A 23,628-nucleotide genomic window follows, 5' to 3' on the forward strand; every position below is an offset into this window, starting at 1 on the left:
CTTTCCTTTGATAGTCACATCGCCACAGAAGTCTGGAAGTCCTTCTATGTGGCACACCTCATAATAAAAGGGTTCTCATCAAGGAAAAAAGAGGTCATTGTTCCCCTCTACTCGTCACTCAATAGACCCATTATAGAGTACATCGCCCCTTTTGGAATGTACCTCATAAGACATCTGCAGCAGCTGGAAAGGCCACAAAAGTACCTCACAAAGAGGCTTACTGGCCTCAAACAAATGCCCTACACTGACTGCCTCAAAGAACTCCAGCTTTACTCCATAGCATATCGCCTACTCTGAGGTAATCTCTGCCTAACATATAAAGTTATGTCAAACCTAGAGCTGTTGGATATGCTACACTTAAAGAAATCCCAATCCCTCCAAGCTACAAGCTCTACTGACCTAAACCTTGTCACCATAATAAACAAGACATGCTGGAGGGATAGATTTCTGTCCCAGAGACTTCCCATACTCTGGAACAGGCTACCCATCTATGGCAAGCAAAGTTCTTCATTAGCACTCTTCAAGAAAAATCTTGATGAGTGGAGGGGAAATAGGAAATACACCCCGGGGATCATTTCTGTGTCTCTGCTTGACAGTGGCACAGGAAAATAACTTTCTTGGGTGGCGTAAGCCAGGGAACCTTGTTGGATAGGTTTACGTAGGCATTGGGCCAATAGCCTAGTACCTACCTATGAACCTATGGAGGAGGCTAACTGTCAGAACTGAGCAGCTATTTATGAAATAATTGTGGGGTAAAACAGTTAAAAAAACACCCTCTGACATTTACAAGGAAATGGTTTGGTGGAGAAATCTAACTCTACTCATAAGATCATGCTGACAGCCTTTGCAGACAGATTTAAGATGGAGTGGGACAATTACCTGGCCCATCTCCTCTTTGCTTACAGAGAGGAGACCCAAGAATGTGCAAGCTTTTCAGAATTTGAGCTATATTATGGACACAGATTGAGGGGAGCCTCAGTAATTATCTGTGATGAGTGAAAGTGTGAATATAATTCCTAGAAGGATTCTCTTGTGGAGTATGTGGTGAATTTAAGGCTTAAGCTTAAGGACCTCATGGGGCTGGCACAGGAGCATCTGGTACATGCACAACAATAGCAAAAGATCTGGAATGATTGCAAAGACAAAGTCCAACAGTATACAATTAGACATAAGGAGGTAAACAAAGGAAAGGTCAGCTTTTATCACTCCATTTGGGCAGTATGAATTTACCAAGTATTCTTTGGAAGGAAAATATCCCAATAACTTACCAGAGACAGGTATTCCATCTCCTGCCAGGAGCAGAAGACTATGTTATTGATTTTATAGATTATAGTAAAATCTATAGATAGTCTTGGCAGGAACATGCTTAACATGCTGGGGGGCTGAGCACATTGAAAAGGGCAGGGGTGACCATTAAGCCAAATAAATGGCAGAAGTATCATCAAATAGGTGGTGTCAATATTTGGCTACACAGCCTGTCGAGGTAGAAGCTATAAAGGCATAATCTGTCCCTCACCAAAGAGCAGGGTATTATAGAACGTTTATCCCTCTATAGTACCATAGCCGTTCATTCTACAGGCATTAAAAAAAAACAGACAATATAAGGCTGACACCAGCTTGTAAGCAAGCTTTACAAAAACTCAGGGAGGCTTGAGTGAACCTTCCAGGACTAGCAGTCACTGAATTATTGTGAAAAATTTTATCATGCAATTCATAACAATTCCCTGGCTATTTCTTCCCACACTATTTACTTCCCTGGACTCCTATCTAGCAGGGCGACTGACGTGATCCCCGGGGTGAATTTCCTTTCTCTCATCCAATCGTCAAGGTTCCTTTTGAAGAGGGCCAAAGAGGCACTCTGCTTGACATGTATGGGCAATCTATTCCAGAGTCTAGGGAGTCTCTGGGTCAGGAACCTATCCCTCCAGCATGTTTTGTTTATTATGATGACAAGGTTTAGATCCCTGGAGCGTGTGGCTCTGAGAGATTGGGATTTCTTTAAGTGTAGCATGTCCAACAGCTCTGGCTTTGACATGGCCTTGTATGTTAAGCAGAGATCACCTCTGAGTAGACGATATGCGACAGAGTATAGCTGGAGTTTTTTAAGGCGGTCAGCGTAGGGCATCTGCTTTAGGCCTGTAGTTCTTTTAGTGAGGAATTTCTGCGGCCTTTCCAGTTGTTGCAGATGTCTTGAGAGGCACATACCAAACGGGGCGTTGTATTCTATAATGGGTCTAATGAGGGATGAGTACAGTGGGACAATGACCTCCTTTTTTCTGGATGAAAAGCCCTTAGTGATGAGGTGTGCCACATAGAAGGATTTCCTGACTGTTGTGGCGATGTGGTTATCGAAAGTGAGACCACTGTCCACCTGTGTCCCTAAGTCTCTTATCACACTTTCTGTGTTTAGTGTACTGCCACCTATATGGTAATTCATGGATACATGTTTTTTCCCAAAGGGGATACCTATACATTTCTTGGCATTGAGCTTGAGCCTATGGCTCTGGCACCAAGCATCTGTTTCTGTAAGGCCCTTTTGTAGAGTATCCACATCATTTGGGGATTCAATAATGGCAACCAGTTTGCAGTTATCTGCAAACTTTGTTATCCAGAGTCCCTTAGTGTTGGCCTGTACAACAAAAAACAAGGGGGATGAAGGGAGGGATGGCTACTGCAGCATTGATCAAACAACTGTTACATTAAGTTCATTTACACAACGGTACTATGCTCATCATATTGATCACTACTGCAGCACTGATCACATTGATCACTGCTGCAGTACCCTTAGCTATATGGGTAGATTACCCTAGCTAACTACATTTGGGAGGTGGAAGGAAAAGAATCCAACAGTCTCTAGAGAATGGTCCTAGCAAAGCCTGATCTGGACCTAGAAAAGGAATCAAGTTTATAGTGTTTTGTAAAAGTATTTACAGAGAACCAAGTAACAGCCTCTAGAATACTTCTGGAATCCAACCATTTCCAAAAATCCACACATGAAGCCAAGGCCCTGGTAGACAGAGTGGGCTTTGACCATGCCTGGAATAGTTTTGTTATGATGAGTACAGCAAAAGGTAATAGTCTTAGACAACCATTTGGAAATAGTCTGTTGTCCCTTCTTACCTTCACAAAAAAGGAGCAATTGAGCTGAAGATCTGAAATATTTAATTCTGTCAAGAGTACCTGAGTTGAGTTTTCTGTGGTCATCTAAGGTACAGAGTATCCTTCATCCCTCATTTTTAGGCTCAGGAAAGAAAACACGGAGATGAATAATGTGGCTTAAAGTAAACTCGGATACCACTTTAGGTATAAAAGGATTAAGAAACCCTGTCCCCATGGAAAATGAGCTTGGGTTGTCTCACCATAAGAGCTTTCAACTCAAGATACCCATCTTGCAGAGGTCAGAGCAATCAGTAAATCTGTTTTCCATGTTAAGAACCTCAAGTCAGCCAGGTTAGCTGATTCAAATGGAGCAAGTTTTAGCTTCTCTAACACAAAATTAAGATCCCAAGAAAAGGTCATTAGTTTTCTTGAAAGTCTGTTATGCAAAGCCCCTTTTAAAAACATTCTGACATAAGGCTACATTGAAGAAGGATCCATGGGCAGACATGCCAAAATGGCTGATAAATGAAAATTGATAGACAAATAAAAAGCCCATAGAATAGTAATTCACATGATTATTGTAAAACCAGAGAACAACAAGCCTAGAATGGGTGCTGTTTATATTGGTTACACCAATTAAAAAAACTTTTCCATTTGCTGATGTATAATTTTCTAAGAAACAGGCTTTCTTGCCTTCATTAGTACCTTCTGAACATCCTCAGTAAACAGGTGTCTAAAAGGAATTAAGACCCTATCATCCAGGCAGTCAACTGAAGTTGATGTCAAGGTGTATCAAATACCCCTGTTCTTGTGTCAGTAGATCCAGTCTGTGAGGAAACTTGTGGTAAATGCCCTTGATCATTTCCAAAATATGGCAGAACCACAGTTATCTGGGCCAGAAGGGAGTCATCACAATGATCTTGGGGGATTTGAAGTACCCTGGATATTAGTGGGAAGGGTAGAAAAGCATACAGAAACATTCCTGTCCATGAAAAAGAAAAAAACATCTGTCTTCCAGGCCTTCTTGCATGGAGTCCTGCTACAGAATCTTGCCAGCTTATTATTCAGGGAGGAGGCAAAGAGGTCTACTTGAGGAAAGCCCCGCAGATGCAGAAAATCTGGTTTCAACTCATGAGGGCTTACTCTGGTCCAGCTTTGCTTGTTTGCCACAAAATTTTGCTCTGACTGAATGTAGGATGCCCGTAGAGTGAGACTGCGCAATGACTCTATATCCCAAACTAACATGGCTAGTCTGCAAAGGGGTACATCCTGACTCTCCTTTGCTTGCTGATGTACCACATGACTGTGATATTGCCAGTAACCACTTGAAAAGGTCCTGGGGACCAAAGATGGCTTAGTGAGCACTGAGTGCCATGATCACGGTGAGCATCTCCTTGATATTTATGAGCTTGCATCTATCCTTGGTGTCCCATACCCCATGCATTTTTATCCCTCCTGAAACTGCTCTCCAACCAAAGTCTGTAGCATCTGTGGTGACTGACAGCTTTAGAACACAGAGAAAGAAGGAGAGACCTGGATTTAGGGATATTTTTTGTCTCCACTAAATGATTTCTCTTGTGATAAACCCTGCGCTGAGATTTGAAAAGATAAAGGGTTTTGATGCTGGGACCAAAGAGTTTTATAATACCACTGTATCCTTCTCAAGTGGGGGTCTTGCCATGAGTATCTTGAGAATCATAGATGGCATGAGATCCAAAATCCTGAGGTATTCCCTCTCAGTGACCAAAGTCTGAGTGGAAAACTTTAGAAATATAACTAGATATAGATTTTTTTTTGCATGCAGGGAAAGCTCTTTCAACTGAGGTATGTAGTTGACATCCCAGGAACACAATCCCTTGTGAAGCAATCAGGACAACTTTTGAATGTTCTCTTAGAATCCCAGCTGTGTAAGAGATCTCTGACCCAAGTGAGAGATTCCTGACACTGAAAAAGACTCTGTAAAGGTAACCAAGTTATCTAAATATGGAAAAATGAGGATAGCCTGTAGACTGCAATGAGCAATAACTGGAGCTGGTGTAGTGGACAGTCCAAAGAGTAAGGCAGAGAATTGATAATGCGTTACCAGGAAACATGAAAGAGGAAGGAGAGGGAAACAGGTTGTGAAGCGATAGCATTTTGAATTTGGGCGCTATCACAAATGGGTTTAGGAAAGAAAGATCTCACACTGGTCTCATTTTCTTTCTTTGGCACTAGGAACATCCTTGAATAAAAACCCTTCCCCACCTAGGAAGGAAGAACTGGTTTTATCTCTCCTTGGAAGAGCATGTGACAAACAAAGGCAAATCTGTGCAAACTTCAAATCTCTGGCCAAGGATGAATTTAAATTCTCACTTTTAACATCTGGGTAGTTCTGAGAATGCAGCCATGCAAACCAACTCTAAACAGTTCCAGTGGCCACAGCCTTGGAAGAAGTGTCAACAGTAATACAAACCCTGTAAACAATGAGTAGTAAGCTGTGCAATGGAAGAAACTAAGTTATTTAATTCAGATTTTTCTTCACAAGAAGAAACTCCAGACAAAACATTACTCATAGTTTCACAATTAGAACAAACTTTAACATATATGCCTGGCTATTCACAATTTTGAAAATCAAAGTTGCATACCTATCAATAATTTTCCCGTCCTTATCAGGAAGAGTAGGAACTAAAGCTATAACTGCTGGGTCAGGTTTGGAAATAGTGTACAAAAATTTTAAAGACTGAGGAACTTTATACATTCTATCTGCCTTTTCAGGGACAGCTGGCTGACTACCAGAAAAATTGCAGGCAGTAATACACACCTCTAAAGCAGACAGAACAGGAGGAATGGGTATAAGATCTGGAAAATAACTCACAGTATTTTCTGAAGGATTGAGAAACCAACTGGCACATTCTAGCAATAGTCTGAGAGAAACAGAAACTCCCAGAGAGAATCAGAAACTGAACTCTTCTCTGAGTCTGCATCAGAAATCGTAGGGAAAAAATGTATATGTCTGTGTATGCATCTTCCTGTTCAGATTCAGAATCTTGAATCTATTCAGGAAAAAAGGTATCCCTTTTTCTTTTACCAGAAAGTACTTTACAAAAAAGATCAATAGCCTAAATTAAACCCTGAGCCAACCCAGTAAACAACTTCTATCCAAAGAAATTTGAGGAGTACATACATACTTGGTTTTCTGTTTTTTTTTTTTTTGACAGGCAGAATGGAGTCAACCGTGTTACTAATGGCAACAGCAGCTTCCCCAGGTATGGCTACAACATTCTGACACAACAGAGAAACCTTCCCTGTCCCCTCTCCTAGGACCAACAAAAGTGGCTTTCCTTTGCCTGCTGAGGGGACTCCAACAGCCACAGATGATGTGGCTAACCCCAGTCCATAGTGGTTGTAGGTGCCACACCAGAGGGATCTGGGGAAAATATAAATGGTCTGAGGTACAACAAATGGCCACAGCAGAGTCACCCACATGCAGCTGAGACAAATTGCTAGCCTGCTGTGGTGACAAAGACTGTTTGCTTAATTTTTATTTTTTTGTGGCTAGAAGGACCGACTGTGGGATTGGTAGTCTGCTCCACTGTCAAGCCAAAAATGGTGCCTCTTTCCTGTGGAAGACAAGCAAGCAACAAATGTTGGTAAACATTACCAGTCTACAAAAGTTACTTTTTTGACAGAAATGCATAGTACAAAGCACTCTGAAACACTATATCAGCCCCACAAAAGTAAAATAAACACAACTTCTCAACAGAAAAAAAATTTCAGCTGCTTTATGCCACTTTTAAACTGACAGAAAAAAATAAGAGCTTCATTTAAAAGTTATGTTACAGTCTTATGACAGTCAGTTAAACACAATGCTCCTAGCATTAAAATAACCTTTTAAAACAGGAAAATGATAAAACAACACCACAAATAAAAAAATGAAGTTTTTTCCCCAAAGGGAATTTATCTACCCAGAAAAGGACAGCACAAGCCAAACACTAATCCTTGAAAGCCTAGAAATGCCCGGCGGTTTGGGTAACTGGAAGGTGCCCTGAAGCTTTGACAGCTGTCTGGCTCTTATATCCCTGTCAAGATATAACCCATATAGCTAAGACTACTGCAGTAGTGATCAATATGATGAACATTTTCAGATACATCAGTAAGAAACAGAAAAGGAGAAGGATAAACGGACTAAAGGAGGAACTAGCAGAAATACAGAAAGAGATAAGAACAGGGCATAAACAGCAAAAGGAAATGGAAGAGGGAGATAAAGAGGAGAATACAGAACTGGGAAGATGAGAGACAAAAAAAATTAGCTGTACAGAGACTCAACTTTAAAGCCAACAAAATATTAGCAGTAAGAACAAGAAAGCAAGATTTGGAAAGGGGAATTGAATTTATGAGGTGGAAAGAAAGCAAAAGGAAGGCAACAGAATGAAATTACTTAGTATTAATTACATTACAGGGATTCTAAGAGCTTTACTAAATACCATAAAGGAAGGAAGGAAGGAAGGAAGAAAAGAGATAGAGAGTATAATAGAGGGGATGGGAGAGTGGAAGTGGCCAGAATTCACGCAGTTAACTGAGCAAGAGATAAAAATATTAAGAGATAAAATTACTTGGAAGGTATAATTAGATGCATGGGGTCAAAAATGTAAAGGGGAAATTCCTGGGAACTAATGGACTCCAAATAGAGTTTTGATAAGGACAAAGCGTTAGTGATAAAAAGGTGGTTAAAACTTTTTAATGATATATTGGAAGGGGGAAAGATACCCGAGACATGGAAGGCAGCAGTAATTTCGGTGATATAAAAAGAAGAGAAAAATCCCAAAATCCCAGAGTCATATAGACTCATATTAGTGTTAAATCATGACTAAGTGCTTCATAATGATACGGGTTAGCAGAACAGAGAAAAATTTTGCCCAGATGAATGCATAATAACCAAACGGGATTTGTGTGTGTTGGGGGGAACAACAGACAACTTAATCTGAACACTATTGCTAATTTAGGATGCAAAACCTCAAAACAAGGAATTACCACTGATATCACTGGAACCAGAGAAAACATGTGACAGGGCGGGATGGGATGAAAAGGAGGGGATTTCTGCAGGGCTGGGTTAAAATGACAGAATCTGTGAGGGGGGAGCACCAAAGCTAAAATAAGAGCAAGACTATCCAGGAAGATAGATATACGAAGGGGAACTAGAAAGGGGTGCCCATCATCTCCATTATTCTTTGCACTGGCAGAGGTAATAGGGCAAATGAATCTGAAAGGCTGTGGATGGGGGATGAGGAACAAAAAGCCCTCTCTGTATGCACATGATGTGCTAGTTACCCTAACACAATTTTGAGAGGACATCAAAATAGAGTAGAGGATATTAAAAGATTTCAACAAGAAATCAGGGTACAAGGTAAATTAGGAAAAAGAAAATATCTTGCTGATAAACACAACACAGGAGCTTGAATTAGACATGAAAACAGGCAACATAGTAGGAAAAGAAATAAAATACCTAAGGGTAAGGCTGAGAAGCAGTGTGGTAGACTCTAAGAGGGCCACTTATAAAGATATATGGGAAAGATAGGAAGCAACTGTAGAGATGAAAGACAGTGAATATGGAGATAAACCAGAGAATCCAATTGATACAAAACTCTGTTATGCCACAATTAATTTATCCAGGACAGGATTTCTGACTTTCTGGGTAATACGCTACTAAAAAAAAAGGTTAAACAGATAAGTACATAATTCATAAGGGATAGGCAAAAATAAGAGCGGCGTGGGATAGATTAACAGAAGTAACACGGACAGAAGGACTGGGAGCCCCATAGTTAAAAGAAACCCAGCAGGCATTCTTGATGGCAAACTTACTAAATAATGTAAATAGGGAGAACAAAGCAGTTTGGAAGCAAATGGTTGCTCAGAAGGATAGAGCATTAATGGAGGGCAAAGTAATGGAAGTATTGTTAGATACTCCATAAAAATTAGAATTAGACTGAACAACCCAGATGTAGACAGAAATTTAAAAAAACTATGGCAGGAGGGGTGGATAAATGGAGAAGAACAATACCACTAGGTGGACTGAAGGAAGACAGAGAATAAAATGATGGCATGGAGATGGAGCAGAAGGCAGGATAAAATAAAATACTGGGATCAAATGCAGGTATGATGGAGACTGAAAACATGAGAAGAAGAAATAATAGAGGAAAGCCAGATAAATATAAATCTAGATTGGGAATACCAAGGTTTGCAGAGAGCATGGATGAAAATTAAGGAAAGCCGAGCAGAGATAGTACAAGTACTTCAAATGGTTGGAAGGGAAGAAAATGGGAGGAGTACTGAAGGTAGGGAAAGACTGGATTAATAGGGCATGACAACAGGAAAGAGAACATGTAAGGAGGTGGGAAGAAAAAACTGAAGAGCAGATCACAGATATAGAATGGATAGAAACAGTATATCTACCTAGATATATAACCAAAGCAAGGAAAATCAAAATCTTTGCATGGAAGTGCTTACACAAATACTTTTACTATTCAACCAGAATAACACGATTGTTACCAGCAACAACATGGATGTGTTGACAATGTCAGAGAGGGAGGAAGGAACATAGAACCACATATTTTGGGACTGTAAGGTATTAAATAACTTTTAAGCAGAAATGACACAATTGATATAGAGAAGGCGGGATAGGAACAGCGGTAGTAAATAAGAAATTATTTCTCCTGGGATACAGAGAAGGGGTAACAGCGAAATAAAAAGAAATGGTGGTATTAGTAATGCCATTACAGAAGAAAGCCATAACTTAGAAATGGAAAAAACAACAGGCCTTTACAAGGGAGATAATAATGAGACAACTAAGACAGGAGGAAGAAGGGAAAGTGAAACAGAAGGATATGAGGAACTTCCGAAGAAGATGGCAAGGTTGTTTAGAGAAGGAGTAATTAATGAGAGGTAATGGAAGGGAAAAAATTGATAGAGGAGAAGTAATTAAAGGAAGTATCAGAAATAATATAGAAAAGACAATAATAATGTGAGAGGGGACTAAAGGAAGTACAATAAGATAATCAAGTCTCCTGAAAGAAAGAGAAAATGGGAGGGACAAATAGAAAGGGGAAGGGGGAACAGGAAGACTTATTTAACATTTAATACTTATTGTATGTTATATATAAGGGAATGAAATTATTCATAACAGGACACAAGTAGAAAGTTGTACAAGACTGTTGGTAAATTGCAATTGTCAGCATGTATTAAATAGGATTAAACATGATATGCAGAAGATAATGGAAATGCATATAACAAAGTAAAATGACAGACGGCATGTAAGTAGAAATTAACACCATGCATGAGGATGGATGAAAAATGTGTATGTATATATATATATATATATATATATATATATATATATATTGTTTGATGTAATCAACTTTTGTTGAAAAGAAAAGATTATAACATCAAATGTAGGCATTAGCTGGGTGCATTAGATAAAACTGTGGGATATTCTTAAGATGCCAGGCTGCTAGTGGATACCAGTAAAAGTGTACCATGCATGCAGATTGCACAAATTTTATCAAGTTGTTATTGGTTATTTAATAATAGATTTTTAGACTGTGAAAAAAAAGAAAACTTACTTGAAGATAAGACGTGGGGAGAAGGTGAAAGGCTTATGAAACTTATCTTTCAGCAAAACATGCAATGAGATTTGAAATGCAGAGTTCTGTTAATCTGATTAAACCTAATTGTCTTTTTCTAACATTAAAAAAATAACAGCTGAGTGAAACAATTTTGTTTGGTGCTTCTAGTAACTCTTACAGTATACAAAATGTGTAGAATAATAAAAAAAAAAACACTGTCAATTTTCTTTTATCAAATATGCAAAATCCTTAGAAAGTAAAATTGATATTTGTACACAATGGCAGTTTTTTTTTTTCAAGAATAACCTTATTTATTTTATTTATTCATTTTTTTACTTTTGTTCTTAAATTAGCCCCTTTTCAATAGAGGCCCAGGGAGAAAAGTTCCAAGAATTTAACTTAACTATACATAAAAATAACATTTAAGAGGAAAAAGAAGAGTATAAAAGTAAGTATTTTTGGAACATGCAATTGACTATGGTCTACATGCTAGCACTGGCACATACATGGATATTACAGCAGTTTAGTTCAACAGTAATACATGTTTGGACTGGCAGATAGAGTCTTTGAGATACCCTTATATTACAGTATAATGACTAAGTTTATAGTTGGAATTCATGATTGTATGTAGCATTAGTATGTTTATTTAAAAAACAGATATATGCTAGAGAATAAGGGAGGAACAAACAAAACAGGGAATAAGGCCAGTTCAGAAGTGCTGCAGTTTGTTAAGTGAGAGATGTGCTTGCTGAAGCTACTAGCTATAATGGTAGTTTGTGGAGATGGTATTACATATATAAGCAGAGCATGAGGAAAGGATATATTGTAAAGAAAGTAGTAAATAAGTTGTACAGAAGCAATGGAAGACTAAGCCTGGATGTATGAGAATACTTAGATATAAGAGGATGACTTTAGCTAGAAGGCAAATTTAGGGGGTTTGTATCAGAGGAAGTACTGGATGTCAGAACAGAAAGTGGGTAAATGACCTAACTAGGGGTTAGCAATTACAAAGTCATTAGATGAAGAGATGCTGTTTCAGTAGTGTTTTGAAAGTGGATAAGTGGATTGTTGTCTGAATAGAATTCCATGTCTTGCAGATAAAGTTGGAGTATAAAGACTGAACAGCCCTGTTGTGGATTTTGGCAACAATGGGTAGAAGATGGTCTGTGGAGCATAGGAGGTCTTTTAGGGGAGTAATATTGAACTGTGTTTTTATTTTTTTATGTTTGGGCAGTTATGAGGTTTGTGAATGATGTTATGGGCAGTAGCTAGTTGGGTTTGAGTTAAGTAATGGGGTAGCTCAAGTCACTGCAATTGTTTTAAGGACAGGCAGTATGACGTCCGGCTACTATCTCACTGGACTGCCAACAATAATGTGATGTCCCCCCACTTAAAACCCGAGTCAGTAATTAAGGAGCCTCAATCCACACCACTGACTCCAGTGTGGGAGCATCATGGAAAACACCAGAGCACACGAGTAAAATTCCACAATTTCCCTTAAAAGCACAGCAGGAATATGCTCTATTTTCCAGGGACTGGACTATATATCTCTGTCCAAAGGTAATCCCTTATCATACATGTTCCAGTTTAAGACCTCTGACTCACTCACACTCAAATAAATTTAAATCTCACACACATGCAAACACTTATAAAAAGCCTGACACAGATTTCCACTTGTGTACCCTCCCCAATACAAATGGTAAATGCTGCCACCAGAGTCAGACCGGTGTACACGCCACTCAAAGGATGATTATTAAAAATGAAATATCAAAATAAGTGATAGCTACGATCAGAAGCCGCCAGGCATTCGAGGTGATCTGGGGAGTATCAAACAGGTACAAGCACTCTCTAATCTCTAAAGAACACACTAATTGTCTAGCCACAATGTAAAGTAATGAAAAAATATTTAATAATAAGTAAAATGATTACAAGAATGTAAATCAATAACTTTCAATAAACACCAGAATTCAATCACCAGAAATATAAAATTAAACTATAGGATACAAGTCCATCGTTTTAGATAAACTATATATAAATAGCTAAACTTTCATAATCTAACTAAAGAATACTGTCCCTGATCTAATCTAAAACATAACATCATGACAAATGCAAGCTTACAGTTTTTGGTGAGTCCTTTTTCCGGGTATCTTCTGCACAGTACTGTAACTGACTAATTCTCAACTAACTGCTGCTCTTAAACTCTTCAGCTTAACAGTCTCAACTGTCTTATTTAAAAATTAAGTCAGTTGTTTGAAAACGTTATTTTTCCTGTCAATTAGCCGTTCAAATAATCACCTAGCAACCAGGAACATTCTAATGACATCACCTAAAGTTCAGCTGATTCTCCATAGACAGTTTGTGCTTTAGAATCTCCCTCACAAACATGTGCAATTAGAAATGTATCAAAACACTGACAGATTATTTAAACAATTTATATAAGCAGGGAGATGCTCAACATTTTAAAACTTATTTACATTTTTCACGATTAGAAATGCTGGCATGCAATACAAGTAAATCTGAGACTATACACAAATCTCCTGCCAGACATGCTAACACAGACAGTGTTTTTATTTTCTTCACATTTCTCCCCCCCTTATGACTCAAGCATGATTTTCAAGTGACCCTTGAAAACTGACGCTTGAGAAAAATGCTTTTACCTGTGAATATTAACCCACTTCTCTCCTGGACAAACCATCTGCATTGGCATTATTAACCCCACTGAGATACTGTATGGTCATATATGCTTGCAATCCTAAACTCCACCTCAGTAATTTGGCATTTTGCTTACTAACCCTATTAAGCCATGTTAAAGGGTTAGGATATTTGAGTACAGTGAATTTTCTCTCATAAAGATATGGCTGCAGCTTTTGCAATGCCCACACTATGGCCAAACACTCTTTCTCCATGGCTGCATAACACTCTTCTCTCGGTTAGAGTCTACAGTTCAGTTATACCACTGGGTGCTCTTCTCCTTCTGTGGAAACTTGGCTAAGTACAGCCCCCACCCCATAATTTGAAGGATCTACCTGTACAATAAATTCTTTATTGTAATCTGGGCTGGATAACATTGGGGGGGGGGGGTCCTCTCAAAATCTCCTTAAGTTTTTGGAATGCCTGTTCACAATTTGTGGTCCACACTACCTTGGTCCTGTTTATTCTTCCTGTTTAGGTCAGTAAGGGGTGCATAAGCTATGGTACTGTATTTGGGCACAAATTTGCTATAGTACTCCACTGTCCCTAGAAATTCTCTCACTTGCTTCTTAGTAACAGGAACTGGCCATACTTGAATACCTTCCACCTTGACAGGTTATGGCCTAATTTTACAACTTCCCACTTTGTGTCCTAAGTAAATAACTTCTGCCATACCTACTTGACACTTTCTGGGTTTAATGGTTAATCCTGCCCTACTTAATCTGTCCAAGTCCTCTCTAACATGTTGGTCTGCAAATGGCCATAGCATAGTCTTCAATGTCGAGTTTAACCTCTCCACAAGACCATTAGTCTGGGGATAGTAGGGGGTGTTCTTTAGATATTTCATCCCACAATGCTTCCACAGACAAATCAGCAGGTCTGACATGAAGTTGTTACCTTGGTTAGTCAGTATTTCCCATGGAAAACCTACTCTGCTGAAGATTGCTAGCAAAGCATTTGCCACCCTTTCTGTCTCCATAGATGACAGAGCCACCACCTCAGGATATCTGGTAGCATAGTCTACTACCACCAAGATGCATTTCTTTTCTGTAGAACTTGGAGTACTCAGGGGTCCCACAATATCCAGGGCCACTCGCTGAAATGGCTCTTTGACATTAATGAAGCTTTAGCCTTGTCCCCTGCTTTACCAATTTTTTGGCACTGTTCACAAGTCCTACAATATCCTATCACATCCCTCGCAATCCTGGATCAATAGAAATTTTGCATAATACGTCTCTCAGTACATCTTACTCCCATATGACCTGAGAAAGGAATGTCATGTGCTATGGCTAAAAGTGGCAGATGGTAAGCTGTAGGCACTACCAACTGCTGTATAACTTCATCTTCCAGCCCACCTCCAGCAGTCCACTGTCTACACAACAAACCTTTGTTCCAGTATACAGACTCCTTTCTTCCTTGAGCCTCAGGTGCCTCCTTAGCCATCTCCCTCAAGCTTTGTAAAGTGGGATCCGTTAGTTGAACCTGTCTCAACTCTACCTTTGTGACCTTCCCCAGCTCCCCTTCTGCAGAAAGCCAAGTCACTTCCACAGCTGCACCTCACTGTCACTCTGGGTACCACCACTAACCTCTGTCCTTACAGTCACCTTGTCCAAGGGAACATCAGTACCCACCAGCAGCTTTGGCTCACATTTAGACTTACTGCTATCAGATAGCACCTTCTCTGAAACAGCCACCATGCCAGTCCCAGCTTCAGGTACAAGATCTTTCTGGGTCTCTCCCGGACTACCAGACCTACATGCCTTTCTCCAAGCCTGACTGCATGTACACAAGGTACTGCATCATCATCAAAGTCATTCCCTATCAGGACATTTGCAGGAATATCCTCAAACACACCTACTTGCTTGCTTTGTCTTCCACCCGCCCAGTCTAGATGAACCCTAGCCAAAAGTCTCACAATTGTTATCAGAAACTGTGCCCCTCTTAGCAGTTACCTGTTTACTATCTACTAAGATAGGATATACATTTTGGTGATAATTTGGCACCCCAGTTGTTTCTAAACAACTCATCACTGGCAGTTTGTCATCCACACATTCTGGCTCCCTCACCTTCTGTTTCCCACCTTGCCTCGATGGACATTTGGCTGCTACGTGTCCCCTCTGGTTATAATTGAAACATCTAATCCCTAACCGTGCACTTGGATTAATAGTTTTCCTCATTACTGGTGTACTCTGTTGGAGTGGTTTAGACTGGCCCCATGGATTCCCTTATGTCAATATGCAGCACTGGGTATCACTTTCTTATGCAGTGGTGCTCTGCTTGCCAAGTAGAGATCCCCTCTTCTCCTCAAGTCTTCTGCAGTTACACCCACAGTCTGCTAACCAGACTCTCATCATCAAGCAAAGTACTCACCAAAAGGTCTGCCAGTCCCTCAAAAGTGGTGACCTGACACCCATTCACCCATCTGTGAAAGTAAGTACTTAAGTCAGCAATATAATCACGTACACTTTAATTTGCCTTGTGTCTATGTTCACAAAACTTTTATGTATGCCTAAGGTGTAAGTTTGAAACAGTCAAGCAAGCAACATTTCACTTTGTCATAATTCAATCTACATCATTTAACTTTGTGCAGTCTGAACAGCTTTACCATGGAGTGAGTCAGAGCCAAACTCAGAGTTCATGGTCAACATCACATTGTCTACATACCCTCTCAAAAATATGAATAAAACTATCAAAGGTATCCCCATCCCTGTACTAAGGAAAACATTTATTGACCTTTACATCTTCTAGGGTCTCTTCCCCATTACCTCCATGACCCTCTCAAAGGATTTGAAACTCCATTTCATGCCAGCACTCTCTCTCTCTCATTGTCCTCGACTTCTAAACGCCTCACTCTCTCTGCTGATTCCATTTCAAGATATCACATTCTCTCCTCAGCCTCCAGACATTGGTCTTCCAGGTGCAGTCTCTCCAACTCCAGACAGATTCTGTTTTTTCTATGAAATGTTTTTTTTGTGATATGTTTCTGTGTATTTTTTGATAAAGAAATGTCAGATAGGAAATGGTTGAGTGCTTAAGTGAAATAATTTGAATGAGTAATTGGACAAAGTCTTGGTAATGTAACAAGGAGGTTGATATTTAAATCCATATGGTTTTAGTTTAAAAATGTCTGATGAAGTGCCAGGAGGCACGAAAGCACTCACCTACCAGTCAATAAAGGAGTTTTTATCAATATCATTGCCATGTTTCTTGCCTTCTGCTTGGACTTTGACTTTGTGTTTTTTGCAGTTTCACTGCATGTTTGCAGAAGCACTTAAATTCCTCAGCAGTCTGAGGAGTTTTTGTTGGAACTTTCAATAATCACCAGAAATTCATTCAGCAGAAATATAAAATTAAACTGTAGGACAGAAGTCCATCATTTTAGAAAAACTCAACATAAACAACTAAACTTTCCTAATCTAACTAGAGAATACTGTCCCTGATCTAATCTAAAACATAACAGCAAGTCAAAGGCAGACTTACAGTTTTCGGTGAGACCTTTTACTGGGTATCTTTTGCTCAACACTGTAACTCTCAACTAACTACTACTCATAACAAACTGCTCAGCTTATCAGTCTCAACTGCCTTATTTTAAAAACTAAGAGTCAGCTGTTTGAAAAAGTTATTTTTTTCCTGTGAATCAGCTGTTCAAATAATCACCTAGCCAACAGGAACATTCTAATGACATCAACTACTGTTCAGCTGATTCTCCATAGACAGTTTGTACTTTAGAATCTCCCTCACAAACATGCAATTAGAAATGTATCAAAACAGTGACAGATTCTTTAAACATTCTGTATAAGCAGGGAGATACTCAACATTTTAAAGCCTATTTACATTTTCACAATTAGACATGCTGGCATACAATACAAGTTAATGTGAGAGTATACACAAATCTCCTGCCAGACATCCTAACACAGATGCCAGTGTATTTATTTTCTTCAAATGCAGTAATGGATTTCACTAGACTGGCTATCAGGAAATCTAGCAATCTTATTATAGCTTAGCTTAATTTTCGTTAGGAGCCTAAGGAAATTTGATAAACACAGGGGTGCTATATAGAAGTGAGGGGAAAAGAAATGTGCTAGTGATGTTTTTTTCTGGTATAGTCAGTTAGAAAGTGTTTGCTATGGTATACAATACCTAGTTTGTGGTGTTTCTTCTTAATGAATTGTTGTACATGGATGTCAAATTTTAGATGTTCATTAATAGTTATACAGAGCAATTTTGTATGAGTGACTAAAGTTTGCCTTGTTAGCCAAGAAGATGGAAAATGTGTTTTATGATTATACAGAGTGTTAGGTGTACTGAGTACAAGTCTGGCTTCCTTAGAATTTAGGAGAAGCATTTATTTAACCAGAACGTAATGGAAGTAACTGCATTTTGCATCTTCCAGAGTTCTGGAAGGGTTTTGATAGAGAAGTGGGGTGGCGTCATCAGAGTACTATATGAGTGTTGCCAGAATTGTAGCAGTATATGTCATTAATAAAAATATCTTCTTGCCACATGTTCTTTTGACTGCTTGTTCTCCACTTGAGAGGTAGCTGCAACACCACAAAACAGACTGATTATCAAGACCATGTAGTGAGGGGTAATAAAAAAGAGTTTGGTGATATACCATGTCAAATGCTTTGGATAGGTCTAGGAAAGGTGAGGAAACTAGGTCACCCAAGACCCCGTGAGCACTGACATAATTAGTGAAGCTGAGTAGAGTTAAGTTAATGTAAACCTGAAATCTGAAGCCTTGTTGAACAGCAGAGAGGGATGCTACTGTCTCAGATATATTTAATTTGGATTTAATGCATTTTTCAAGTATTTTATATAGAAGAGAAGGACAGCTATGGAGTAGAAGTCATTGAGTTCTGCTGAGGCACCCCCTTTTTTGGGATTATTAGGTATTTTTCCATATGTACAGAATTGTCTTGGATAAATCTATTTATTAATGAGATGGGACAGGCCAGGACATCAGCTACCATGGAGAAAGATTTAACAGGTAGGCTGTCAGCAGCAAGGATAGCTGGTTCGAGTTTGATTAGTATTTTTTTTTATAAAAGAAGTGAGGACATGATTAATATAGAAAGAAGGGGTTTGGGGCCATGTTTTGAAGTGGGATAGAAAGGGGGGATTGTTGTACATTAGTTATGGAGTCTACAAAATCTGAGCTTAATTGCTTTGAGATAGGTTCTGTATGATTTTCTCTTTTAGCAATGGGTTGAGTTGGATGACCTGGGTGGAGCAGTGTGTGAATAGAGGCCTAGAAGTGTTTAGGAATCTTGGTATGGGCATCCTGGCATGTGGAGTAATGGGCTCTTTTACTACATTTATTTGTTTTGTTTTTTTTTACTCAGATGAGTCTGGAAGGGATTGCTTTATTTAATGTTGTTTGGAATATCCATTAAAGTGTGCTAGGGCACCATCTAAAGGAAGGATTTTTAATAGATGTCAGTTACATAGTTTAAGAGATGTGATGAAAGAAGACTGGTTAAACTTAAGACAGGTTGCATGCTATGTTATACTGGTGACATTTTGGTGTGACATTGTAGTCTGGTTATAAGGATTGGTAGATGGTCAGTGAATGAGTTGGGGGGGTTCTCAGACAATTTTGTTGGGCTCAGATGTGAGCACAGTCTAGGGATAAAAGCTCTGGTTTACAGGTAAATACTGAGCTATCAGTCTGCAAACTATTACAAGCCTAGTCGATAACTAGAGGTCAGATTCAAATCCTGTACCTTGTATCTATGCGATACAGACCTTAACCATAATACCCAATCCCATCCCCTCTGCTCATACCCTTGTTGCATCTAGTGGAGATGGTGATGATTTGAGTGAACTTTTAGAGATTAATAGCTGCAAATGGATAGGAAGAGCAGATGGGTAGCCAGTCAGTATAAAGATCTCCTAGAATGACTGTTTCCTGAGGTATTATCATCATTATAGTATCTTTATTTCTAATTTTAGGCTGTAACTATAATTCTCTTATTACAGGATATCTGGGGAGTGGAGGTGGAGCCAAGCATGCAGCTCAGATATTTTATTACATATGCTCTAGTAGCTAACATGGTGCGTGATTAGAAATTATGTATTGTGGGTAGCAGAGTGATCATTGGAGGGTTGTTAGGAAATGTCATGGGGATACAAGAAGGGACCAGGATTTGGATGTATCCTCAGACACTGTTGGTGGGGGGAGTTAGTACGGTTAACTAATGGAATGGATTTTTGGTTATACATTTGTATTTATTATTTAGTTTATGTAGAACTGAATTGCTATGGGTGTAATAGGGTTTGCACAGAAAAATCTATAAATATAGGAAAAGTGGGGGATAATATTGTGGCATATATGGTGTGAATGATTGTATAAGTTCTGTTGGTAAGATTTGGTTATGCTGGAATAGGTGTTAAAGCTTTTCTTTAAGAGCTTGAGAAATGTGGTTAGAAGAGACAGTAAAATAAAAATAACAGAGATAGGAATGTAGAACATCATGATAGATATATGTAGCAGTTAAAGACTGTAGCGAGATTAGGGTACTTGTATGAAGGAGAAATTTAGCTGCAGATGCAGGAGGAGGTATACTGCAGGCTGGGTAGAAGAGTAGTGAATGGGGGAATGATCAGATAACATAATTTAGCTTAGATGGAGGATATTAGAGGAAGTGAGGTAATGGAGAGATATGTATTGGTGTTGGTTATAATGGCGTAGATAGATATACCAATAGGAATACAAACAGGAAGTGAGATGTTTGCAGGAAATTATGTAGGTGGAGGGAGTGATGTATTTGAATGATGATTACTGTTACTGGTTTTGATTGGTGTTGGCGAGGTGCCTAAGTATAAAAGAAGAAGAGGGTGGAATAGGTGGAGGAAGATATATATGTTACTACCCCTAGTATTTTTCTACTAGATCTAGTATTTTCCCCTTTGCCTAGTAGTCTAGTGTTTTTTTTTTTTTTTTTGGGCAGTTCTAGTAGTTTTTAGTACAAGCAAGAGTGGCGGATGGCCCCAGGTGTAAGAGTAGAAAGCAGGCATACCCAAGATGGAATAATAGTATGTAAAACTTGCTGGAAGAAGAAAAGATTGGCTTCAACTGGCTTGAGATTGCAATTCCAGGCAGTTCTTTACCTGTTGGAGTTATTTTGTCATCTGACCAGGGTTGCCAGTTTTCCAAAATCACAGGTTGGAACAGCCACCATTTCAAGCAAAAAAAAAAACCTAATACATGCTACTTGAGAGGCTATTTTGTACCTATTTCTATCCTTAATCCACTGTGGTATAACATTTAAACCAACGGTATACATTTTTTTTAAGTTTTCACCTCAGCGCTGCCCTGCAGGTACTATAGTTTTCTCCACTTATAAATGGAAACAATGTACAATTATTGTTTAATGTACAGCAACAAAATAATACACAAGAATCAGAATGACATTTTCCTCTTCACACTTCTTGAGCCGATTGTCCTTGGCCTGAATCTAACTGCCCTTATTTAAGTGGTCACCTTGGTGTAGGGAATTAGAGACAGTACAGCAGATCTTAATGGAGTTGTGTAGTTTGAAAGACGTTACTAGTTTGTTTCGGACATCAGGAATTAAAATAAAGACAGTTCTTATATTAGCGTATATCATAGATGCTGTGTAAGTGTCTTAGATAGACAGACAGTGTAACCTATTGTCCCAGTGTTAATTCTGATTGCATACGTTGCGTGCCTGGTAAAGCACAACATTGAGGATCCCATAAATCATATGTTGGGATTGCAGTGTTTGGGATGTTCCTCTGTTTAGGAAGGTATTTGTTTTAGTTTATAAAGACTTATTTAGCATTTTCAGTTGATGCTCTTCAGCAGCTGCTTTGACTGACTGACTGATCTGGTTAGGAAGTGATTCTGCAGGAAAAATTATACCCATCGGAGCCACCAGCCTGCCCATTATCACCAAAAGTTTGTGCAGCATCTGAAGACTGACAGCCCCTAAGCAGGAGGTGTTTATATTGTTCTTATATTGTGCACAAGAAAGGGTTTAGCTACCGTAAGGTGAACATCATATCAATTTAAATGATTGGATTCGGGGCAAACAGGAAGGGTGGTCATCTGCCCTTTTTCATCTTTATTGCTCTTCAAGTGATTATTGGCATCCTGAGCTTTAACTACTGGACCAAGTCATCCAAACATGCTTGGCTACAGGAGAAACTGGTGGTGCTACAGAACCAAGTAAAGCACACCGAGACGGCCTGCAGCTGGCTGGAAAAGTGCAATATCGAACTCATGTTACAAGCTGACAACAATTAAAGGGAAATGCTTAAAAAGGAAGGTGATCACTTAAATATGAGCAGTCAGATTCAGGCCAAGGACAATCAACTCAGGAAGTGTGAACAGGAAAATGTAAGTCGGATTCTTAAGTGTATTATTTTATTGCTGTACATTAAAAAATATTTGCACAGTTTCCACTTATAAGTAGAGAAAACAACAGTACCTCCATGGCAGCGCTGAGGTGAAAACGTAAAAAAAAATTGTATGCTGTTGGTTTAAATGTTACCAAACCACAGTGGATTAAGGCTAGAAATAGGCACAAAATAGTCTTTCAAGTAGTGTGTACTAGTTTGTTAGTTTTTTTTTCTTGAAATGGTGGCAGTCCTGACCTGTGATTTTGGAAAACTGGCAACCCTGGTCTGATGACAAAATATCAACTCCAACAGGTGAAGAACTGCCTGGAATTACAATCCCATAGCACGTAAGCCAGTTGAAGCCACTCTTTTCTTCTTCTAGCAAGTTTTACATACTATTATTCCATCTCGGGTATGCCTGCTTTCTAACTCTTACACCTTGGGCCATCCCTCACTCTTGCTTGTACTAAAAACTACTAGAACTGCCAAAAAAACACTAGCCTACTAGACAAAGTGGAAAAATACTAGATCTAGTAGAAAAATACTAGGAGTGGCAACAACGGCAGTAACACAGATTTGGGGGTAATGCAGGACAGCAGTGTGAGTTTCACCTGCACAGAAAGGTCAGACTGTAAGAAAAAAATCAGTTTACTACCACTTCCATGCAGTGTTCAGTGACTACTGTAGCAGTACGCTTTCATTCAAAATCTAAAACAATCAGGAAATACAGGATCTGGAACAATTAAACTCAAAACAGTAACTGTCAGCAGCAGTAGCTGAATGTTGCCTTCTAGAATGTGCATGGACTCACAGTTCATGTCTAAGACGCATTACCACTGATCTGTCTTCATCTGCTGAAAGCTTTTAATAGCCAGAGATAAAAAGATTAGAGTAAACCTTCAGCTAGTGGTAGTTCCGGATCAAAATATCCACAGTGTTTTGTGAAATTCCCATCTGCTCATTTAAACTTTTTGACTTGTATTTCCTTGTGCGAGTGTAAAATTAAATATACAAAAAAAAAAAATAAGCAAAGTGCAAATGCTTTATTTTTTGTAAGCTCAGAGTCTTATTACTCTGCTTCTAAAGCTTGTGGGTGGTTGTTTATTTAGTAGTGCAATGGTTTATGTGCACATGCAACTTATTAACTGCTAGTTTCAGCCTGTCAAGGAGTGACAACTTAAGCTACAGCTATCAGATAATTATATTAAGGTCAACTTATTTAAATACTGAACAGGAACCAAGTTCCTGGTGTGCTAAGATTGGTCTAGTTAGTGACAGTATTATCCTAAAGACAAGAAATGGATACTGGCAATGGAAAGATATTAGCCTCTCCTAGGAAATATGGTGTGTGTACAAAATTGTCTTGGTCAAGTTTCAGTTACTGTTGATAATGTAGCACTGAAAGGTGCTGGATTGAAAGCAAGGTGTGTGAAGTTACAATTCTGCTCTGCAGTTATTCATTCTAAGGCTTATTTGAGTGGGGCAGGTATCTGTCATAACCTGAGGCAGTACTGCACATTCACTAAACTTTGTTGAAGCCAACTTCCTCATATATTACTGCCACCAGTAGTGCTAATCATGAGATCATAACCCTGGCTGTGACAATAATCATGTTCTTTATTTTTGTGAACCACCATCCTATTTAACACAGCATCATTCATTTTTTACACAGCACAACAGTAACACAACTCTATTCACTCCCTGGATTTTCAAGGCATGGGTTTACAATCTGCATTTCTGACATTCAGATTCACTCCTGATTACTCACATTCTGAAAGATTCTTAACTCATACTCTTCATTTTTTCATGTTATGCAAACTATTATGCATTTTGTTGTTTACACAAATGGTACATCTTTACTTTATGCTATTTT

This window comes from Protopterus annectens, chromosome 1.part1, assembly GCF_019279795.1.
Source record: "Protopterus annectens isolate FY-2018-M chromosome 1.part1, PAN1.0, whole genome shotgun sequence".
Lineage (NCBI taxonomy): Eukaryota > Metazoa > Chordata > Ceratodontiformes > Protopteridae > Protopterus > Protopterus annectens.